This window comes from Triticum dicoccoides, chromosome 4B (assembly GCF_002162155.2).
Source record: "Triticum dicoccoides isolate Atlit2015 ecotype Zavitan chromosome 4B, WEW_v2.0, whole genome shotgun sequence".
Taxonomy (NCBI): domain Eukaryota; kingdom Viridiplantae; phylum Streptophyta; class Magnoliopsida; order Poales; family Poaceae; genus Triticum; species Triticum dicoccoides.
This window is the reverse complement of record NC_041387.1, coordinates 191,920,897-191,927,644: the sequence shown is the minus strand read 5'-3', so window position 1 is coordinate 191,927,644 and position 6,748 is coordinate 191,920,897.

The window sequence follows — 6,748 nt, the reverse complement described above, 5'->3', positions numbered from 1 at the left end:
CGAGCACTGGGCTGCAGCTAAGCCCCCGAGTGAGAATCACTCGGTAGGATTTCTTATCACTTAGGCGAGCATTGGGTTGTAGCTAAGCCCTCGAGTGAGAGGCAGACTCATCACTCGGTAGGATTTTTATTACTTAGGCAAGCACTGGGCTGCAGCTAAGCCCCCGAGTGAGAGGCAGACTCATCACTCGGTAGGATTTCTTATCACTTAGGCGAGCACTGGGCTGCAGCTAAGCCCCGAGTGAGAGGCAAACTCATCACTCTGTAGGATTTTTATCACTTAAGCGAAATAGATTCGCAGCTAAGGTAAATGTGTACAAAAGAAATAAACAACAATCATTCGGGAGAAGTAAATTATGTCTTTTGATAACCAAACTAAAAGGTATTTCTGATTACATCTCATCAGTCTAAACATTTAAGAATAGAAAGGGCGGAGCAGATCCGCATTCCAGGCGCGTGGCTCATCTTTATTGTGTTCGACGTTGAAGAGTTGGTATGCTTCGTTGTGGAGCACCTTAGTGATGATGAAAGGGCCTTCCCAAGCGGGAGCGAGCTTGTGAGGTCTTTGCTGGTCCACTTGAAGAACCAGGTCTCCTTCTTGAAATGCTCGACCCCTCACGTTTCTAGCGTGAAATCGACGCAAGTCTTGCTGATAAATGGTCGACGGGATCAAGGCCATCTCTCTTTCTTCTTCGAGGAGATCGACTGCATCTTGCTGAGCTTGTTTTGCTTCTTCTTCTGAGAAAAGTTTGACTCGAGGTGCATTGTGGAGCAAATCACTGGGGAGCACGGCTTCAGCTCCGTAGACTAAGAAGAATGGAGTCCTTCCAGTCGACCGGTTAGGGGTTGTCCTCAACCCCCACAGTACGGATGGGAGCTCGTCGACCCAAGCTCCCGCTGCATGTTTCGGGTCTCAATCTAGGCTTCAATCCTTTGAGAATCAATTCGTTTGCCCGCTCGGCCTGCCCATTCGACTGAGGATGAGCGACCGAAGCGTAGTCGACTCTCGTGCCTTGGGAGGCACAAAAGGCTTTGAATTCTTCAGAATCGAAGTTTGAACCATTATCCGTGATGATGCTGTGCGGGACGCCATATCTGAATATAAGCTCTCTGATGAAACTCACAGTTGTGCTTGCTTCAAGGCTTTTGATGGGCTTGGCTTCGATCTACTTGGTGAACTTGTCGACTGCTACCAGCACATGAGTAAATCCACTCCTGCTCGTCCTTAAAGGTCCAACCATGTCTAGTCCCCAGACAACAAAAGGCCAGACGAGTGGAATTGTTTTCAAAGCCGACGCAGGTTTATGAGACATGTTGGAGTAAAACTGGCAGCCTTCACACTTGTCCACTATTTCCTTAGCCATCTCGTTGGCCCGTGGCCAGTAAAATCCGGCTCGGTATGCTTTGGCCACGATGGTTCGAGAGGACGCGTGGTGACCACAGGTCCCCGAGTGAATATCATTGAGGATCACTCGACCTTCCTCTGGCGTGATACACTTCTGGCAAACTCCAGTTGCACTTTCTCTAAACAACTTCCCCTTTATCACAGTAAAGGCCTTAGATCGCCGGACGATCTGTCGAGCCTCTTCTTCATCCTCCGGAAGTTCTTTCCTAAGAATGTATGCGATGTACAGCATTGTCTAGTCGGGCGTGATGACCAGAACTTCCATGACTAAGTCGACCACGACTGGGATTTCAACTTCAGTCGGATCTGTGGCGCTCTTCGGTGTGGCGACTCTTCCGTGAAGGGATCCTCCTGAACCGAAGGTGAATGAATATGTTCCAGAAACACATTGCGGGGAATGGCTTCCCTCTTTGAACCTATCTTCACTAGCTGATCTGCAGCTTGATTTTTCAATCGGGGCACATGGTGAAGTTCTAACCCCTCAAACTTCTTTTCCATCTTCCTAACAACATTGTAGTAACCAGTCATGGCTGGACTTCTGACATCCCATTCCTTCATCACCTAATTAACCACCAAATCTGAGTTGCCATATACCATGAGGCAATGGACGATGAGTGAAAAGGCCATACGCAACCTGTCGTAGAATTAACACGTCAGATGTCCTCATGAAAGGACTTAGTCGCAGAGCCATCGCGACGGGTTAGCTTGAAGGGGTTAAACCGGACAAGGGACACGAGAGTTTTATACTAGTTCGGCCCCTTAGATGAAGGTAAAATCCTACGTCTAGTTGTGATGGGATTGATTGGGTTTTGATGACCAGGGAGCAAATACGCTTTGCCTGGGTCTCGAGTTGTTGTTTCCTGTTTCTGAACCGCCGCCGAGTCGTCCCTTTATATACATAGGTTGACGCCCTGGCCGGTCTACAGAGTCCCAAGGCCGACGCATACAAGTGTCCGGCTCGGTCTCTCCTTTCCTAACTTACAATACAAGTTACATAACCATGGCGGTTTACCATTATGGGCCCTAATCCGCCTTTGGGCTTAGGGCTTCTAAGCTTCATTAGTAAAACGCCATCTTCTGGATCTTCGTGGGCTTCAATGTAGTTAAGGGTGAACCGGGCCCTCCTGGCTGGTTTACGCTCAGTAGTTATATCCCCAACATTAGGCCCCAGATTGATTTGAACATGTTCATGTCAATCTTCAATACTTAAAGAAATTCTGTGATCATCTCCTTATGTTCTCGTAAACTGCCATGATGTCTTCTCTTGTAAACTTTGTTAAACCGCCGTGACGTCATCCTCTGGACACAGCAATAGATCATCATGACATCATCTCTGTAAACAAGATTAAAAAGATTCCCTTCATTAATGGTATCCCGAAGATCGAGGCGGCAGGCACGCCCTTCTTGCCGCTTCAGGCTCCTCGATTCGTGCGCCTACCACTTATCCCTTTATCCTTATAAATAAAGCTGACGGGTCTTTCCATTCTTTTCCCCTTGCCTCTTCTTCTTCCTCTTGCGAACCCCTACCGCTCGAGCTCCGCCGCCGCCACAGAGCGCACTGTCGTCTTCGTCCCCGGCCGCTGCATCACCCTGAATCGAACCAGAGCTCGCGAAATCCCTTTGCAGTAGATCTGTACTGGTAAGTTTTCCCTTTTCCGCATCTTTAGATCTATGCTAGGGTTAACGAGTTCATTTGTACAGTTTCTCGTCCATCTCCGTTCTTCATTTTTATTTCTGCCGTGGTTTCTTTGATCCAATCAGTAGCGTAGATCTCGTGCGGTAGTTGCCCCGTATTCATTTTCAACACTTAGTAGATCTTCCTTCTTTGTATAGAATCCTCAGTAGAACGTAGGACCTTCTTTGTTCTGCTTAACGCCATTATAGGTCGCAGGAATTTTTCTTTTATTGAAGCATGGTAGATCCAAATTAATTTCATCATTGTGTGAAACCTGTTTCTGTCAACACTTAGCAGATTTTCATCTCTGGCTCCTCCACCTAAGGGTGGTTTAAATCTTTAGTAGTTGGTAATCCGCTGTATATCATTAGCCCTCACTTAAACCACTACCTTATTTTGAGTAGAAAAACTCTGGTTTAACTCACATATATGCCTTCACCAAATTCCTCGGTTTTAACACTAAACAACCATCCATCATAAACCGGCCTTCACTTTTCCTTTTACAGTTTGTTTCCAAGATGACCAAGCAATTTGCCGCTTGCAACTGGGTTTCGTCCCGGATTACGGAAATGCAGATCAATGGCTATGTTGTAACCGACGCTTTAGCCTCAAAAAATGTTCTTCACTAGCGAGTTCCTGGCCCTGAGTGCCCTCCCGAGCCTCAAGATGGAGAGGTTATTGTTTTTATGCAGCACCTAGACCAGGGCTTCAGTCCTCCCGGATCAAAAAATTTCCGGGATGTCCTTGCGAGCTTTCAACTCCATCCACAAGATATTGGACCGAATTCCATATCAAATATATGCAACTTTCAAGTATTTTGTGAAGTTTACCTTCAAGAGGAACCATCCGTTGAGCTCTTCCGGGACTTTTTCCATCTAAACCGCCAAACTGAGTTTTCTGATGGTCCTAACACGGAACTTGGTGGGGTAACAATCTAGAAGAGGAAGGAAGTTGATTTCCCACATGCATCACACCACAGTCATCCCAAAGACTAGAACCAAACTTGGTTTTATTGTCAGAACACTGCCCCTGCTGGAGAAAATCCCTTGCCGGGTTACCGCCCTCACCGGCTTAGCAACGGCCACCCGTTACCTCAACGATTAACTGTCAAAGAACGGCAAACTTATGCCCCTCAACTCGCCAAGCTCCGGGCTCTCTTGGCCAACGGTTTGACTGGTGTTGATCTTGTTCGCTGTTGGGTTAAATGGCACATCCTGCCCTTAAGTCGCCGCTCCGGATTAATGCATGAGTATACCAGCGACGCCAAGGACCCTCAACGGTTTAATGAAATAGAAATGACCGATGACAAAGTCACCGAATCGGTGAAGAAGATGTTAGACGAACCAATCGCCGCATGCAGCCAAACCGGGCTGGCCCCCTTCTACACCGCCAACAAACCACCAACGGTAAAGACTTAACTTTGTGCTTTCTTGATCCGCCTCCGCTTTAACTTTGTTCTAATAAATATTTGTTTAACTTTTACAGGCCAATAGCTCCTTTTGGAAAAGGAAGGCTTCAGATAAACCGGTAAGGGCTCCTCGTCCCAAGAGCAAAGTTATCAAGAGAGCAGCTAAGAAGAAGACCGGCGAAACTGCTGATCCGCCCGAAGATGTTGAAGATTCGGATCAAGAGGTAGAACTTGACTCACTTGGCTCCTTTTTCATACATATTATTAACAATGACTATTTTCAGGATGATGCGGAGGTCAGCCATGCGGACCATGTTGAGGTAATCTCTCTTTCCTCCGATCCAGATCTTGTGCTGATTCAAAGATTGCGCCGTGCAGGTCGAAAAGTGAAATACTCTCACCCTCTTGCTTATATGGATCCAAAATTTTCTTTGAAGACACATCAACCTGAAGGGCGTCGCACAACCCGACATAGTGGCCAGCAAGTCACCTCTTCCGGTTTACCGGATACACCAACCCGGAAGCGTCGTTCAGAGGTTACTTGTTCTCCCGAAAAACTTTATCCTTTGAAGGGTTTCTTCCGATACCCACTTAAACCGTTTGATCCGAATTACCAGGCGTCTTCCAACTCGTCTGGCGGTTCATCAACCACTCAGTTGCCTCCCCTCAAGACCGTCGCTGGGTAAGTGTATTGTTTTTTGGTTTGTTTCTTCATGCATCGGTTTATCATATTAATCTTTATTTTGATGTTGTAGTGCCAAGGCCCGATTACGCAAGAAAGCCAAGACCAGCGGCCCCACTGACGATGTTGAACCAGAGAAGACCCCAGAAACTGTTGGTGAAAATCCTGACATTGTCATAGATGACTCTGCCCCGCAAGACCCAGCTACTAATGCTAATCCGCCGGAGGCTAATCCGACTACACATGTTGATACATCGAGTCCACATGCCACGCCTCCAAGTCCAGTTGCTGATCCGCTGAGTTCAGCTGCTAATCCGCCAAGCCCTGCTGCCAATCCGCCAAGCCCTTCTGCCAATCCGCCAAGCCCAGCCAAAGATAATTTCAATCCACCGAGCCCAGCCAAAGATGATGATGATGTTATTGTCACTGGCACTGCTTATACCGCCCCAGGCAATCCAGTTGTTTTATCAAAACATACTGCCAAGGACGAGTTTGCTGCTATGGGCAAGGGAAAAGGGAAAACCGATTTGTCAAGCTATGTCAACCTTTCTGCTTAGGATCTTCATTCCGGATTCTTGAACCGGCTTTACACTAGACGAGATTATGAAGCCGGTTTAGTGAACCTGATGAGCTCCCAAGGGCCGATTTATCTCTTGAAGATAAACCGGAACTTTAAAGAGAAAGAACACTTCGACTTCGTAGCCCCCAAGGGCCGGTTTGTCTTGTAGAGACAAACCGGGACTTTTATATTTCATACTGTACTTTGTTGAATTTCCTTACTTGTGTATTTTCCTGATCAAACACACATTGGCCCCCAAGTGTCAAGATTAAAACTTGTATTGATCATTGGGACTTCAAACAACTAGTAGTAAAGAAGCAATCCGCATTAGCCCCCAAGTGTCAAGTGTATAACTTGTTATATGCTTGGGACTTTTAATAAATTATTTACATGCTCCTCATCTGATTGTGACAGGCTAATATAAATCACCAAGGCTCTCAAATTGCTGATCTTCAAGAAAACATCAAGTCCCAACAAGCAGAAACTTCCAAGGCCAAGGATGAGCTCAAAACCGCTTTGGTAGCCATGGAGCAACTCAAAGAAGGGTTCAAGACAGAGCGTGCCAACTGGGAGACTGAAAAGAATGCATTGCTGAAGCAGACAAAAGACACCGAGTCAGCTCTTAAACCAGTGGCAGAAGAGCTAACTGGGTTGAAGCGCTAAGTGAATGCCATGACTACTGCAGTATTTGGTAAGTACTCTTGCCAAGGCTTCTTTGATGACCATCTTTATAAGGTGCCGGCTTAACATGAAATTCTTAAACCGTTGTAGGTGGCCGCATTGCTCATCTGGGCTCTGACATGCGGATGAAGCTGAAGGCAGCATATACTATCATTGAACAACTATATACCGGTGCCCAACGGGTTATCTGTGCAGCCTCGTACAACAATCCGGCCCCAACATTGATCAAGACACTCTAGCAAGGTTATCCATGACACCAGCACAGATAGAAGAGATGAAGCGATCCGCTGCCAGGGCTGGCGCTTTGTTGGCCCTTACTCGAGCCAAAGCATGGATAGC